The sequence below is a fragment of the Mauremys reevesii genome, linkage group 3 (assembly GCF_016161935.1).
Source record: "Mauremys reevesii isolate NIE-2019 linkage group 3, ASM1616193v1, whole genome shotgun sequence".
In the NCBI taxonomy this organism is placed as follows: Eukaryota; Metazoa; Chordata; order Testudines; family Geoemydidae; genus Mauremys; species Mauremys reevesii.
This window is the reverse complement of record NC_052625.1, coordinates 80,927,500-80,945,219: the sequence shown is the minus strand read 5'-3', so window position 1 is coordinate 80,945,219 and position 17,720 is coordinate 80,927,500. Positions and strand designations below refer to the sequence as shown.

The window sequence follows — 17,720 nt, the reverse complement described above, 5'->3', positions numbered from 1 at the left end:
AACCAATGGAACAACTTACCTAGGGACATGGTAGGGTGACCAGATGTCCTGATTTTAATAGGGACAATCCCAATATTCAGGGCTTTTTCTTTTATAGGTGCCTATTACTCTCTACCCCTATCCCGATTTTTCACATTTGCTAATTGGTCACTCTAAGACATGGGTGGAGTCTCCATCATTTGAAATCTTTAACTCAAGACTGGATGTCGTTCTAAAAGATATGCTATAACTCAACCAGTAGTTATGGGCTTCATGCAAGAAGCCCTGTGTGAAATTCTTTTGCCCGTGTTATATGGGAAGTCAGACCAGATAGTCATCATGGTCCTTTCTGGCCTTAAAAAAATCTATGAAAAAGCCTGTGACATCTAGGCAGTAGGGGTCTAGAATTTAGATAACAGGTATTGAAAAACAGATTCCACCTCATTTTTCTGGCCTCTTGATCTTCTTTCATAGCTCTCTACTCATAACTCCAGGTTGACCCAGATTCCTCCTGCTCCCCTCACCCACATGACAACTTGTCTCCCAGGAACAAACATAACTTTAAGCAAAGTTCATAGGCATGCTCCTTCTTTCTCCTGGTCACAGGGTCTTTGCAGAGGAGCCAGTTCACGGCTTTCCCTTTCCCAACTGTCCTGCTGCTTTCAAGTACTGTACAATGAAGACACGTCCCAGAAAGTGCCCTGCTGTGTTGCTACAGCACTGAAAAGGCACCAGAAAAAAAAAAAAGCAACAGAATTTTCAGAAATGCTGGGCATCTGTTGCTCCCTTTCACTTAATCTGGAGTTGTGGGCACGCAATACTTCTAAAAATGTTTTTGGTGGGGGTATGGGTCACACCCTGCCTTGCTGGTATGATTTATCTGAAATGGAAATACTTGCATGCAAATGCCATAGAAATCCCATGGACATATCCCATGGATACATTTTAAAATCTAGCACTCTGTAGCAGTATCTGAAAGCGGACAGGCAAAACTGACATGCAACTATACCACTCAGAGGCAATTTACAGCAGCCAGTAGAGATCATACTGTTTCTGACTCAAAACAGACCAGGCAAAACTGACTGACTCTTTGGCCTGGTCTATGCTGGGGGGTTTGGGGGGGAAGAAGGAGGAAAATCGATCTAAGTTACGCAACTTCAGCTATTTGAATAACGTAGCTGAAGTCAATGTACTTAGACCTACTCACCGCAATGAAGACACCCTGGTGGGTCGACTGCTGCCGCCCAGGGCGGCTCCAGGCCCCAGCACGCCAAGTGCGTGCTTGGGGCGGCACGCCACGGGGGGCGCTCTGCCGGTTGCAGAGGGACAGATTTGGGGGCAGAGGGACATAAGTTAAAACATCAAATATGCACAAAAGCCAAGAATTCAACAATAAACTAGAACTGTTTTACAGTAAACTGTGAAATAAAAGTATCCACCAAACAAATATATTTGTACACTTGATTAGAAGTTAAACTATAAAAAATCCTAGGACTATGTGTCCAAATTAGAGATGTTTGTCAGTGTGATGGAAGGTATGTCATTAGCCTGTAGGGCCTTGCTTAGCAAGTGGATTAACATGTTTCTAAACACTACAGGGACTCTAGAGTTCAGCACAACCTGCTAATATTTGTATAAACTGCTGCTTTTATACACCACTGTCTTGGTTTGCACTAGGTGCTAAGTGCTGTTTGAAAATATGTTAACCAATGTGTTACCTAAGGCCTGGTCTACACACCAATTCTGTGCCAGTATAACTATTTCATGATTTTTTTTTTTAAACCAAAGTAGTTATATGGGTACAACCCCCCAGTGTGGATGAAATTAATTGGTATAAAGTTTCCTTATACTGGCATAGTTTGTTCCCCTTCGTGTGCAGGAATAGCTATATTAATGTAAAAGCACATTTATACTGGTAAGATTGCATCCACATTGGGGCCAGGGCGGAGGGACCAGAAGGGAGATGGTGCTGCTTCAATTCTATTCTGGTATAGTTAAAATGGTACAACTTGTGTGTAGACAACACCTAACTTTTCCTGATAGAATCATCATGGTACATAGTTGTTGGCTATTGCCAAATCTTGTTTTTATTTATAAATTACTGCTTAAAACTCATGTATCTTCAGCAATAATAAGAAGACACCTTTAGTTCAAGGATCTCAAAGCACTTTACAAACATTAATGAAGCATTAAGGTCACTTGGTATTATACAATTTGGTATTATACATATTTTACTGGAGGTCTGAACAGGTACAAAGGTTAAATGACTTGCCCCAAAATCACACAGTATGGCAGTGACAGAGCCTGGAAAAGTTAGACCTTAATGTATTCGCTAGGATAATGGCAGAATCAAGAGTTTTATCACATACTTCCCTCCCATTTCTCCCTAAGGAGCAAGCGCTGATGAGCTCTCACCTGGCTGTCATTTTGTGCATACCCAAGGTCATGATGAATAGTAAAATATGAAAATCTAATCTGCTTTAATAATGCACAATAATTTCTTTCTGTATGTGACCTCACAGAGTTCAGCTCCTCAGCTATAACAGGCTAAAGATTGCTTTCAAAGTCTTAATTCAATTTCAGAAAGCGCTATGTGAACTCCTGGAGAACAATAAGGATTTCTCTCTCTTCCTACCCCAAAAAGAATACATCACAAAGCTGTCCTGGGTGAGCTTTGATTTCAGATCCACATATATGCACATAACTCAGCTCAGATGCTTCCTTCAAATTTGAATCATCTGGGGATTTGGTTTCCACACAAACAAAGCCCATTACCCCTTTCCAGGCACTTACATATCAGAAAAAAAAGGCTTCTTAAAAGTTGCATTAATCCTTCTTCAAGCAAACATTCTCTGGGTATCAGTGTACTCTGGAGGAGCCAAAGGTATCTATATTTTTTCCGCAAAAAAAACAGGAGTACTTGTGGCACCTTAAAGGCTAACAAATTTATTTAAGCATGAGCTTTCGTGAGCTACAGCTCACTTCTTCGGATGCATAGAATGGAACACACAGACAGGGGATATTTATACATACAGAGAACATTCACGCCTGTTGGTATGCATACTTCCACCTTTTCATGTTCTCTGTATGTATAAATATCCCCTGTCTGTGTAGTCTTTAAGGTGCCACAAGTACTCCTGTTTTTTTTGCGGATACAGACTAACACGGCTGCTACTCTGAAACCTATATTTTTTCCCTATATAGATGCATATAACAGTATTTTCCATTATTGAAAAAAATTGCACAACATTTTACCATAGTAGCCCCAAACGCTGCAATATCATTATCGTAAGCTATTCTTTAAAACAGTTACTGTAAGATACTTTAGTGCTTTTATTATATGGGTCAGGACAAACGTGAACACACGTTTGCTAAGAGTTCTGTAACATGGCACCCACTCCCTATAATCAATGGGAGTTAGGCGCTTAGGTGCCTTTAAAAATCCTACTAGGTGCCTAGCTGCATCTTTAGGTGCCTAAATGTCTTTTAAAAATTGGGCCCTAAATGCCTATCACAGGGTTTCTTGTATAGGTGCTGACTCCATGGGTGCTCTGGGGCTCGAGCATTCACTGAAAAAAGCTGGATTAATCTTTGTGGGCCCCAGTGTCCAGACCGTGGTCCTGCCTCTGCCCACACTTTGCGCTGAGGCCCCGCCCCCACTCAGCCTCTTCCCCCAGAGGCTCTGCCCGCCACTTGCATGGAAGGTAGGGGGCGGAGAGGAGCACTCACTGGTAAAAACAAGAGTCAGTACCTCTGCTTTCTTGGACCTTCTTTTGAAGCCTTTAGTACTGGTCACCACTGAAGACAGGATACCGGACTAAATGGATTAGTGATCTGATCCAGCATGTCATTTCGTATGGTCCTGTGTATCACTGAAGCCAGTGGAAATTTTGCTAGTGTCACAAATTGGAGCAGGATCTCAGTCCTAGTTACCTGCTGGGTGGGACTGTGGAAATGACTATCAAAGCAGAAAAGGAGCCAGACCCTTCTGCTGGTGTGATTTCAATGGAACTACGGCAATATACACCTGCTGAGGATCTGGTCCAAGATTTTACCAATTGTGATTTATGGCCAAAAATCATTCTTTTCCATTACACAGTTTTAAAGCATTTAGTATTGACACTTCTTTACTTATAAATTATTAGCATCTATATCAAGCAACGACTGTAAAAACAAATGCATTGTTGGATTTAATTGTATTTATCTGATCAAGCTCTCAAGGAAATGTTCTCTGGTAAGGAAGCAGAGGCTTTTTCCCCCCTATAGCAAATGAGGTAAATGTTTTGCTAGCTCATTGCATAAGAGCATTAATCTTTTCCTGCTCATTCCCGGCTGAACAACTAGAAGAAATTAAGTTTCTTCCTAATTATTCTGCTGCATGATTACTACATTATTCAATTCAAATTTAATAACAGCACTTAGCACATACGATAGCTATTTTAGATCTTCATAGTTACATTACAAAATTAAATAATGAATCCAGAAATGTTTAGCACTCCGTTAAATGAGTGCACTATATGGGTAAATAACCATTTGCTTTACATCTCACACGACGTAATGTAGATTAGACGTCATGGCATTCATGTTAGATTTTTAGGCACCAAGTGGAATCCTAATAAGATAAAGAACTTTAATAAGTTGATCTGAATTTAGGAAGCAACTACTTCCACCGATTTACAGGAACGGAGGCTCTTATTGTCACGATACTAGGGACTGAGTACACGGATGGCAAAATGGTGAGTCTGCAGGAAGTCGACCTGGAAGTCAGGACATTACCCCACACCAGCTGCCTGTATGGCACTAAGATATTCTAACATCACACCTTTAAATCCTTGTCTGGACAAGGCCCTGGAGTGAGATCCATTCAGACTGCATTGCAAAGATCATTTTCCTAGATTGATATTTTGACCTTTCCTTTCTTTGCATTGCTCCACTGACTATCCCTTTTCCAGTGCATCGGACATAAGTTACTGGTCTTCACTTTCAAGGCCCTTCATGGCCTATTTCCACCCGATCTATCATCTCTCACACTCTATCACAGTGTCATCTTCCAGTTGTGCTCTGCCAATGATGCCAGCCTTCATCATTCACTTGGTAAGCCTTCAAGCAAGCATTTTCATTTTTTCCTCCCATGCTGCTCCTCCCACTTGGGAGGGACTCCCCATAAACACTGACAAAGCTACCTCATTGTCCGCCTTCAAATCCGTTCTTAAAACGTTCCTTTGCAGTGATGTCAATAGTTAAGCAGCTAGGTGTGCTGAGACCACAGCACACCATGCTGACGACTGTCTTCTCATTATTTCCTTTTGCTTCCTCATCTGTCTGTATCTATCTGTTGTCTCATACTTAAATTGTAAGCACTTTGGGACAGAGACCTTCTTCGTGTTGTGTGTTTGTGCAATATCCAGCACAATGAACACAGAACTAACTAAATGCAGAACTAATTTCTTCTACTCAACTTTCCCTCACTAAGCTTTTTACCACAACTCCCACTCCTTCACAAATGCCCACAGAGAAAAAAATCATTAAACTATTTATCCATTTGGCTGAGAAAGAAGAGAGTGACAATGAGAGTTAATTTTTATTCGTAGATAATTTAGGGGGAAAGGGGCACTCAGATATTACAATGATGTGAGCCACACATTAGATAGATATCTATTAATGCAGCTATACTACAACATTAGCTATAACCCATAACAGATGAAATTGTACAAACAAAACTAATACACTGACAGAGAAATTCTATTTCAGCTATGGTACCTTGTATCTTTTAAATTAAAGACACCAGTGATGCTGATATGACCCTCACTTCAAATACATCTAACATAAACCACCAAACAACTGTCTGAATAACTAGTACTCCTAAAACATCTGAATGCAAATAATCAACACCAAATTGCCCCTTGCACACTTCCCAGTATACATGGGTTACCTTTATCCTCCTTCCCACCACATACTGAGATGCATTTCTGTTGTGATCAAGTGGGAATTTTCTGTAATATTTTTATGAATACTATGTGTATCCACACTGTTGCCTGACACTTCCTGGAATGCCCCTTGCATTTATATAGGGTGGGGAGCCAATCAGGAGTCATGAAGCTGCTGCCTGTCAGACCCCTCCAAGGCAGAACTTCCTATGGTCTGGTTCCACAGCAGGTCATGAGTAGTGGAGTGCAAGCTGGGTACAGCTGCTACTGGGTAACAGCATGGCATTATCTGTTGCCTGGTAGCTCTGCAGACCCAGGTTCTAGACCCACTGGGCCTTATAAGTAGGAGTATAGAAGCCCCAGAAGTTTGTTCTCTGGAGGTGGTGAGGCTGTGGCGCCTACTGGCATATCAGAAGCGTTCCTGCAAGAGACTTGTCTAAAGCTGAGGCTGTAGCATGAAGCTATGATAGATGCTCTCCTCCCGCCCCCCAAAAAAACAACAAAAACCCACCACCGCCAACAAAAACCATGTAACCAATGATGGCTCAGTGAGGGAATAGTTTATTTTAAGTAAAACAACAGCAGCAAATACTTTGGGATGATTTGGAATCAAACTGTGCAGCAGCTAAACTTACATATACCTTACTCCTGTCCCTCCTTTAGTTTATCCAGCTTAGGACTAGTCTACATGGGAACACTCAGGAAAGCCAAGACAAACTGATTAAGGTGTGAAGTTAATGTACAGATGTGGAAACACATTAACTCCCTCCGTGGATACTCTCATTCAGAAATAAAGTGGCTTTAGTTCACTGTAGCTTAATCCTCCATTCCTAAGGCCACTTTATTTCTGAATGAGAGCACCCACATGGAGATTTAATGTGCTTTAACTTCAGAGTTTTAGTTAATTAATTAATCTCAACTCCCCATGAAGACATGCCCTAATTGTGTCACATTTCAAATTAGATCATAAGCTATTTGAGGCAGTGACTGCAGTGGGGTCCCAATCCTGACCATTACTACGAAAATAGGTGGCGTCCATTATATAATTAATAAAACCAGCAGCTACACTGAATCATGAGATCCAAGAGCACTCATACTGCCATTAGACAAATAGAGCAAGCATAGCTTTGTTCATTCATTTTAAATTCTGATGCAGAGTAACTGCTTCACTAGCAACCATTACTATGAAGGGCAAACATCTCAAACTAAATTAGTAACACAATAGCAGGCAGGAAGAGACAGTCTCATTGCTGATTTTGCCTTGGGTTATTTAAAGATGACAGAAATTTCTAGGGAGCCCAGGCAGCAAAGAAGCCAGTATTTTCATGAAGGTTATATTATATATGTGAAAATGAAATTAGTAGAAAGATATCACACTGCAGTCAAAAGAAAACGGAAACATTTCACTTGCTGCACATGGACATTTCTCCTCAGGAAACTCTTGAGACTCACTGTTCCTGTCAATCAGGTTAATGTGCCTGTACAATTTACCCAACAGAAAATGCATCATAGTATCAGTTACACTAGGAAATGACAAGTACAGCCAAACCATGAGTGCACTACTGTCAAACACCTTCAGACTGCAATAGACATACACCAGCTGAGGAACTGGCCTGTCCTAGCACCAATCCAAATAAAATACACCAGCCACTTCTAGAGCTGGTGACAATATATGCAAGTTCAGTGACCTGCCTCTCAGCACCCTCATTAAGTTCTGTGAGAGGAGACAACTAAACTGCTTGGAAGAAGAGCAGGCGGAGATGAAATTTGTGAGCCACAGTGTCTTTCTGGCATGTGTCCTTTCATTAGATCATCATAGTGATGCAATGCGTAACCTATGCCAACATAATGGGGGTCTTTGTCTGGCTCAAGTGGCTAGAGAATTTATAAAATGGTTTATAGATCTGCTGCTGCCTCCAAGCTAACAGACCCAAACCTTTAGCTCAAACAATAGAGACTCAGTTTTTTAGACCCAGAAGACTCATGTTCAATCGCCTGTAGATATCCCAACCAGAGGTGTGATCACACATTGCCCACAGACTAGAAACAGTACAATGAATTGAACACTTTTGGGCTTTCCTCTCTGACAGAGAAACCTGAGCATCTCTGGACCCACAGGTTATCTTGCTTCCTCACTGCAGGTTCTCAATTTCTTTTGCAGCAACCAGGATCCACCATCAACTGCACAGAGGGTCTTTTGGTGTTCTCCAACCAGTGACTGAGGAGTTAGGGGCTCATGAGCCATGATGAGCCTGATATGGGCTAACAATTATCTAGGATGTTTAGGCAGAACAAGAGAGACATCCCATATTTTTGTTAGTAATAACTGCTCTGGGCGTTGTTTGAGTGTTTTCGCTGGGCCAAGACTGGCACAAATGTCTTCCTCTGTGAGATTTCAGGGCTCCTTCAGGGTGGACTGATTTTTCTTGCATTTGTTTTTCACCTTGTCTAAAAGAAAAGGGAATTGGGTAGAAATGTAGGAAAGCAGTTTAAAACAGCTCAGATTCTCCTTTATGCCACAAATACATGCAGCAATGTCTTTTTTTTTTTTTCGCTTAGACGTCCATGCAGAAAGGATGGTGGAGGAAGGTAAGTTTGCTAATACCACCTCAAACCATCCACTAAAAAGAATTAGAAGGTTAAAAATAAATAAATAAAATAAGAGCAGCTTGGTTTTGATCTAATGAAAAAAGGCTGAATTAGAGAGAGTTGCTAGATTGGACCACTTGTCTATACCTTTTATTCTTCATCCAGTTTGATGTAGCACAGATGTTAGACAGCTAACCACCACATACATCAATCTCTAGAGCCATACCATAAGATAAGCTGCTGCATAAGCCACAATGACCCATTGACATCATTCAGACCTGTGGCGGGTGCAATCTATGAGCAATCTGCAAAAGCCTTTAAAGATCTTTAGCCTTCTGGATTACTTCAGAGCATCTCCCTTGCCCTATAAACAAACTCAGACTCCATTAAGATGACTCACTGGAACTGTCTATCCATCCACTGTTGTGTCTGAGCAAAATCACATCCGATATGTTGAAAGTAGGCAGTTAGGCAGACAAGATAACTAATGCATAAACAATCACCCTCAAGAGATTGGGTCAGTAAAGTTAATAAGAAGCTATTTTCTTCCCCAGAGTCCTCAGAGCTTCTTTCAGAGTCCTGAGCAGTCTTCCATTTTTTACTGTATTCCCCCATTTCTACAGGCACCTTGATGCTATGGTGACAGTTGCATAAAAAATGTACTGACAGAAGACAGCCCCAGATTTTCAAAGTCACGAGTCAGGCCCTGCAAAATCATGAGATTGGCTTAAGAATCATGAGACTTGAAAAGAACCCACTGGTGGGTATTTTTGTTCATCTGCTTTCCAGTATTTGAGTTTTTAGGGTGCATTGGGTCCCATTTTAAAGTCTTTTCCTGCAGGCATGAGAGCTAGAAACGTTTTTTTTTTTTAAATTGACATTAAGATTTTCACAGAGCCACTTATTTCCTGGAGCTGGGGCTATAAGTGAAACATCAAATATTGCCAGCTCTCATTATTTTAATTGGAGACCGATTATATTGGATCATGACTGATTGAGGAGGGCTGGGCTCAGCAGCTAGCTGAAGTCATCCTGACTAGGCCAGAGAGATCACTGCAAAGGCAGAGGAGACACTCTCTACTCCCACTAAAAATACTGTCTTCAGAGGGCCCCCACCTCCTGGCAGCCCTCCAGCAAAGAAATGGCCAGGTTTCTGTCACTTGAATCCCCTCTCCCCGCACCCCCAAGTTGTTGTGCATTCACTAATCAACTGCACTGAAAGAACTGGGAATTTCCCCACTTCCAAGCTAATATCAGTAAGGTTATCCGACATCACAGGGATGATTCTTCCATTACCGAGAAAAGAAAATACATATTAGGGTAGGTTTATCTTAGTTGGTTGTGGGTATAGTTATGTGAAACCAGAAGTAGCAAGTGACCTTCCTTTTGCTCTTTCAGCTTCAGCAGAGCCTCTCAGAGGAAGCTATCTGAAGCATTTATGAGTTTGTCTCTGTTCCGTCTGCAATCTGCATGTTCTTCAGTGAAGTTTAGATCCTTCTAATGCCTTTCTTTGCTGGTTATTGTTACACTCTGTTTGGGGGCTTTGACTAAAACATTACATGTACTAACAGTGATTGTAACAAAGCAGCCACCTGTTGGCAAATTGATAGTGTCAGTCCAGTTCCTAGTGGAGAGGTGTTCACGTGAAAAAAAAAAGACTCAAAAGTGACACTAATCATCTCTTTTCTAGGCACTCTCAGCATGGAGCAAATGGCTATGAAAATCCACTCAGCCCTCCACGAGAGAGACAGACAGGTTGGTTGGGTGTCATGGTGAAGCTTGTTCAGCAATTACCCATATTGTGACTGTTCTGCACAGTAACATTCCTGGGCACTGACATCCTATTGATCTGGTAAACGTCATCAGTGCAAAACATTTAAAATCTTGGGAAGAAAAGGAGAGAAAATATGGACTACAGCATTGGTAGTTCATAGCACTGCATGTGTTGAGTTCTTCTCTAGTGATAGTCATTGGAAAAGTTTCCCACTCATAGGTCCATGCTTTAAGTATGAGGCCATGCCTCAAAGCTCAAAGTGAACAAGTGAGGAAGGCTGCTGTCCCCCATCACACAAGTGGTACATTCCACTCCTACCGTGGCCCCTGCATCCCATAACTGGCAGTTCTCTTTTCCTGCTAATGACAGAGGATGTTTGTTTGACATTTGCTCTTTTTAAAAATAGTCTAAAAACAAGCAGCTGGTCTTTGTGCTCCTTATGGGTATCTAACGCCAGGACTTCAAATGCTTATTTGCACAAGTGGCCATATTGGTTAGCCATTGCTTAACTATGTATTTACGCAGTACCACGGTCCTACCCATACAACCTCTGCAAGTGCCCAGTACATAGGGAACTGTTAGGGATGAATTACAACCCTTACCCATTACATAAGCCTCTTTCTTCCTCAGGTGGTGCAGTGTAGTGGACACACACGCACAATGCAGGGGTCCCATCAAGAAAGGACAAGTGGCTATATACAGTGAGCCAGGTTTTCTGCTCTGCCTTACCTGTGCTTGTTGTGAGACCAGAAGGGAGGGGGAGGGGAAAGGTGGCTTTACTATATCCAGTCCACTTCCCTAAAATCAAAGCAGTCTAAAACCTGCTCCGAGTTATACCTGGCTGCCTATGCTCCCAAGCAGCCATTCTGGTAGCAAGTGATAGCTGGAGAACAGGAGCGCCCTGGTATGTCCCTAGCCTGCTGCACTAGTCCTACAACACCCAGGGAATTTATGACAAGGGAATCCCCAAGTAGCTGGTTAACCTGATTTCTAGCCACTCTGCATTGTTGGAGTGGTACAAAGAAGCCGGCATGAGGGCCAGAAACTGGCTTCATGTCCTCCCCTTCTGCTTACTGCCTTTGTGCCCTCTGTAAGATATCTGCACACAGGGGCGGCTCTACAAAGTAGGCTGCCCCAAGCAGCGCGGAGCGCTGCGCCGCCCTTCCCCAGTCCCGCGCGGTCCTTCCTCTCCCCGGCCTCCCGGCCTGGCGGGGGGCGGGATTTGTCCTGGCTCGCCCCATGCCCATGCCTGCGACAGGTCACGAGAGCGGCGCGGGGACGCGGGGCACGCAGCGGGGCAGCCAGGAGCTCCCAGCCAGGATCAGGCTCCCGCCGCGCTGCGCCCCTGCTTGCGCGCTGGGCCTGTCTGCACACCAGGGTTAACACATCATACATAAGCTGAAAATGGTCCAAACTATTCAGGGAATAGGAATGAATAGAGAATTCATTTGTAGAAATTGTGATCAGTTTGGGAATAATTTGCCAACAGGAAAAATAAAAGTTCCATTCACAACAAATAATTTAAACAGTTCAGTGACTAATATTGCTTGTTCTATATCAGGTCAAACTAGGGCACACTTTGATCTATGTTTTAGCAATAATCATGCAAAGGATCAGATACTCCAATACAACAATGCATGGTTTTATCCTAGGGTGCTAGCCCTAAAAATAAGCATTGCTCTGTGTTTTTCACACAGCTGTCCTTTTATTTTCTTGAAACATGGATTATCTTGACTAGGGTTACACTTAATCACTCTACGTGCGTGGGCACATATGCGTTCGGGGGTGGGGGGGGGGGGGGGTGCATTGCAGGGAGGGAGAAACCAGAAGGGATAGTAAAGGATGGTTAAACACAGATACAACTGCTTTCCAATGATTAGCACCACTCCTACTTATACTTCCATAAATCTCATTCCTGCAACTGGAAGGCTGGCAAAACGACAGTAGCATAGCACCAGGGAACGAATGCTTGACTAGGAGTCAGGTAAACTGGGTTCTATGCCTGGCCCTGCCAAAGCTCTTGGACCTTAATCAAGTCACTCAATCTTCCTGTGCCTAATTTTCCTCATCTGTAAAATAGGGATAATGATACTTTTTAAAAAGTTTTCAAAGGTACTGAGGAAATGTTCTATAACAGTGCAAGGGATCATTTTTGTAAGGGGTTAATATTTAATTTACTTACAGAAAATTGTACGACTATCTAGCATTGTTGTGGGGGTTAATTAGGGAAATCAGAACCTGTTCAGATGTATTGTTTATTGCAGAAAACAGTTTCAAAGCAGCTGGAGTCTCAGCTGTGTTATGGCTGGTATTGGTTTCCTCCCGTTTTGCTTTGTTTCTTTCTCTTTGTGTTTATTCCCCCAGTACAAACAGCAGCTATTAGAGGCCCTCTTACCTCAGGCCAGGAGGCCTGCTTCCAAAGGTGACACCACCTCTGCCTTGGGGATCAGCCAGCCACTGGGCCATAGCAGTCCTTCTTCTGTGAGGGATTCAGCCTCTGAGAACACAATACATCTGCTCTGAGAAAAACTCCTCAGGAAAGCCAGGCAAGCATGGGGTCTCAAGGGAACTGGGAGAGTCAGAACACCGAATTCATCACGAGAGGCACTTAAGAAACCCACACACAGGAGATCCAGTTGTAAACATTTTGCTATTTTCCATCCAATGTTTATTATAAGGATTGTGAATAAAATAAACCACAGATCATTGTAAGCAGCAACAATATAGCAGGGACACAGCTGATACTCTGATCAGGGCAGACTAACTAAGGGTCTAGTTTCAACAAAATCAAGGCGACCTTTATGGAGAGCGCTGAGGCATATCTCCACCTACAGTCAGAGATCCTTTGCTTGAGTGACCCCTGCAGAGACTCACTTTGGGGGCTCATCTCTCACTCCCAGCTTTGCTCCTGGATCCACAGATGATGATAAAATATCTGGACTCATAGGCACCGACTCTGTGGAGTCTGGAGCACCCACGGGGAAATATTAGTGGGTGATCTGCACCCACCAGCAGCCAAACTCCCGTCTCCACCCCACCTCACATCACCTCTGCCTCCTCCCCCGAGCACGCTGTGTCCCCACTCCTCCGCCTCCCTCCCAGTGCTTGCCGCCGCCGGGGCGGGATGGGGATTTGGGGAAGGAGTCAGAATAGGTGCAGGGACTTTGGGGAAGGGGTGGGAGGGGGTTGGGCAGCGGTGGAGTCAGGGCAGGACCGGGAAGGGGTGGGGTGTCAAGCACCCACCAGCACGAGCAGAAGTCGGTGCTTATGTTTGCACTTCACAGATTCAGATAAGTGTAATTACTCCCATTTTACAGATGGCGAATCAGAGGCATTGAAACACTAAGTCACTTCCCCAAAGTCCAATAGGAATCCAGTAGCTGAATGGTGATAGAACCCAGGGCTCCCCCACTACCCTGCTCCATCATTTAGCATACACCTGTGACAGATCTGCAAAGCAGGGGACTACAACTTCCATCAATACCTTCCCTAGTGCACTTCCCTTTCTCCTGGCCAGGTAAGGGTAGTGGCTGTGTTCTGTTTGGGAGTGGGAGCTGCATGGCAGCAGGGAGCTGGAGAGAAGCCTCTGGAACTGTGAACAGAGCCACATCTGGAACAGGCTGGGACCAGTGGCAGATTTCGAGTTAGTGGGGCCCTGTGCTCAGCTTCATTTTCGGGGCCCTCCCTTGGGACCAAGTCAAGAAAAAGAACATTCCCTCTCATCTCCCCCATCCCTGTTTTTCATTCTTTTTTTCCCTTCATCCTCCTCCTCCTCCTATATTGTAAGTAATAGGAAGTAAATAAAAATAAAATGAGGTACCTTGATTGTTTTTGTAGTCTAACTTTTTTTTCCCCACAGACCACTTGAAAATTGCTAAGGGTCTTCGCAGACCACTTAATGATCTTTCCAAATATTGTTTGTACCATTAGCTAACTATTGTGAAGTGCTTTGGATAAGAGCGCTTTATAAAAAAAAAAAAACCTAAAAAAACATTGGGATGCAGGGTCTGGCCAGGAGTTAGGATGTGGGAGGAGGCTCAGGGTTGGGGTGCGGGGTCTGGGAGGGAGTTAGGGTGCAGGAGCAGGCATTGGGTTGGGGTGTGGGCAGTAGCATAGCTAGGGGGGAGCGGGGCAGCGGCCATTCCCCCACCGAACACAAGTGGCGCCTTTTTAATTTTACTCACCTGGGAGGAAAAAAAAAAAAAGGGGGCAGGGGGTTGGGGCAGGTGGAAACAGTCCCAACACTCGCTGGGTCACCTTACCTGGCTGGCTGGCAGGCAGACACGTCCCTCTCCCGCTGCTGCTCCTCTTGGCTGCCAAAGAGAGCTGTGGTGGCAGCAGCATGAGAGAGCTGAGAACCCCTGGCTTGCTGCTCCCTTTCCCTGGCCTTTTTCCAGGGGCCACCAGCAGCAGTGCATGCCAGGGATTGCACCTGCACTGCCTGGCACCCAGAGGAGCAGGGCAGCAGGACAGACGCGGACAGCTGCCCCACGAAGGGGGGCGCACCTGCCTCCCCTACAGTGTGCCCCTAGTTGGCCCCTCACCTGCCTTCCTCACCTGGCCGCCAGCCTGCAGCAGGGGCCCCAGGAGCCAGCAGGAGCCTGGCTCACCAGCTGGGAGAGTGCACCTCCAGCACAACTCTTAAACGGCTCCATCCCTGTTCTCCACCACAGCTTCTGTCCCTGCAGCGGTCCCCCCTACAGGGGGTTCTGGACCATGCTGGGGTGCCCAGCCCTGGGGCCCCCTGTAGTTGGGGGGCCCCCATGACAGGGCACTGTGCGTTTCATTGTAAATCCACCTCTGGCTGTGCCTGCCAGACATTACAGCTGTGTGGGACTTATGGGGGGGGCAGCAGAGTCTGGGCTGGCACCAGCACAGAGAGGTCCCAGTGACAGACAGTAACTGAGCCTGGCCTGGAAAGCTGCAAGTGTCTATTTGCTTCAGTAGAGACTGGACTGGAGAGGGCACCCCAGGCACTAGGCCTGACGAGCCCAGATTGACAATTGGACTGCCCCCAAGGACCCAAACAGTTTAGGCTGTAAATACCCTAGGTACAGAGGCCTTTCCCTTTTTCTGCCAGCCCTAGTACATTACCCTTTCACTTAGCCATGTGGCAAGTGGCTACTGGGATCCAGCAGGGCTAGCACCTATAAGACCTGGCTGCTGAAGCACCTACAGTGCTCGCCTCCAAGTTGCTGTACACCTGGCATGCTACTGGCACTCTAGGGGTTTGGTGTAGTGGGCAGCCACAAGACTTACACACGCTCCCCATGCATTAGTCTGGCATCAGGGCTGCAGAGGTTTTTGGGCATAATCTGAAACTAAGGGTCCCCCGACCCTTCTAAAAATAATTTTCACAGAGGGGAGACCCCGAGAAGGGGAAAGAGCAGGGGCAGGGGGGAAGCTTAGAGTGGGAGTCTGCCCTGAACTCACCCCAAAATGGCAGCTCCTATCCCACAGAGCTGAGCCAAACTTCATGCTGTGGACATTGTGACCTGGTGCTTGGGATTGCAGCATCATTCAGGTTTGGCTTGACTGTCCCTCCATCACGAGTGGCGCCGCAACCCCACGCACCGTGTTAGCCACCAAACCAAGTGATGGTGTTTCTCAAATGGGAAATTTGGTGCAAACAGCCCTTTTTGCACTCACCCTCCATTGGGTGGCCCTGTCTGGGACGTCCCAGATACCGGAACAGTCAGCAGCTACCGGAATAAAATGTAGGGCATTGAAATATCGCACTAATTAAGCTCAATCCTGTAAGAGTTGGCTTTTCTGGGGTCAGTGTTGTCCCAGAATAATGTATTCCAGAAAGTTCCAACAACTTGACACCTATTGGGCTGAAGCAGCCAGCTCCTCAGCCTTGATGGGAGGAATCCTCGCCCATTCATCTGCCCAGAACCCCGCCTGGTTATTCAGGGTTGGCCCTGGTGGGGGATTTTGCCCTTGTTGACAAATGTATGTACTTCTTTAGAATTGCTTATAATACTATCAAATATATTTTGAGTCTGGATTAATTTATTAAGGCATCAGAATGGATCAATGGGTTTCTCACTTACACCCATTGTTTACCAGTTTATTCTTGATATGCACCAGTCTATGTGGGAGCAGAATCTGGCCCAACAAATCTATCCAAAACTTCAACTATAACATGCATGGCAAGATCTTCCAGCATCATTAATTACAGACCAGTTAAGCAGAAGATCTATAGTAATTCGGGGTGGGAGGGGGAGAAGAGGGAAAATTGTTTGTACAATAAGAATTAGCGGTTGTATCAATTCACATGAGGCATGCAACTTCAATATTCACAGTCGTCATCTACACTAGCTCTCAAATAAACAAGCAGATAAACAAAATAAAGATTTAATTGCTCCAAAATGTCATCTGGCACTTTCCCCCTGTATTCATTGCATCACGTTACTAGACTCAGTGGAATTAATATGGAATTGTTGTGGCAGTGCCAGCAAGTATGTGTTGCAGAAGCCTGAGTACAGATTTTTCCCACCCAGTTCTTTGCCACTCTTGTGAGCACTAAAACAATCACCGGCCTGCATAAACAGTTGTTTGGTTTGTTAAGGTAGAACTTCAGAGATGGTACATTTTTAAAGTGACAGCTTAGAATCTCTGGGTGCTAACCCTTTACTGTTTTATTCTTCAGATAAACATATCTAGGGGACAGGAGTTGTTATCTTGGCTCAGACACGTGCTCCATCTAGGTCAGGGGTTCTCAAACTTCATTGCACTGCCACCTCCTTTGACAACAAAAATTACTACACAACACCAGGAGGGGGGACTGAAGCCTGAGCCTGGCCAAACCCCGCCAGCCTGCGGGGGACAAGGGGGCCAAAGCCAAAAGGGCTTCAGCCCCAGGTGGGGTCCTGTAACCTGAGCACCACCGCCCAGGGTGAAAGCCCTTGAGCATCGGCCCCAGGCAGCAGGGCTCAGCCCCGGGTTCTAGCCCCCAGCAAGTCTAATGCCAGCCCATGTGACCCACAGTTTGAGAACCGCTGATCTAGTCCAGTGTCTTGTACCAAACCGTGGCCAGTAGCAACAGCTTCAGAAAAAAGTGCAAGAAACCCTAGGTACATATGGACTAGCCTGCCTATAGTTTCTTCCTAATCCCTGTTAAAGTTTGGCTTATGCTCTGAAGAATGAGGAGTTATCCCCTTCCCAAAAACTCTTGTCTCTTTGTAACATTTACTATTCTAACTCTAGATATTTTTTTAGTGGTAGCCATGTTAGTCTCTATCAGCAAAAAAAACCAAGGAGCCCTTGGGGCACCTTAGAAACTAACAAATTTATTTATAAATACATGAAAGGATACCTGCTCCTGTATCTTTTACTTCATACATCTGATGAAGTGGGTTCTAGTCCACGAAAGTTTATGCCCAAATAAATGTGTTAGTCTCGAAGGTGCCCCAAGGACACCTCTTTTTTCCTAGATATTCTTGTTA

At 44.8% G+C, this 17,720-nt stretch overlaps 1 long non-coding RNA gene across 4 annotated transcripts in view; it reads right to left on the bottom strand.

Annotated features, from left to right (window-relative positions):
• The window catches only part of LOC120400904, a 119,763-nt gene that overhangs the window by 78,033 nt on the left and 24,010 nt on the right, over window positions 1-17,720 (bottom strand). Inside the window, exon 2 of one of the 4 annotated variants that reach the window (XR_005596149.1) lies at window positions 12,665-12,766. The exons of the other annotated variants lie outside the window; for them this stretch is intronic. This is a non-coding gene — a long non-coding RNA (uncharacterized LOC120400904). The remainder of the gene's footprint in view (window positions 1-12,664; window positions 12,767-17,720) is intronic. 4 annotated transcript variants of the gene reach the window in all.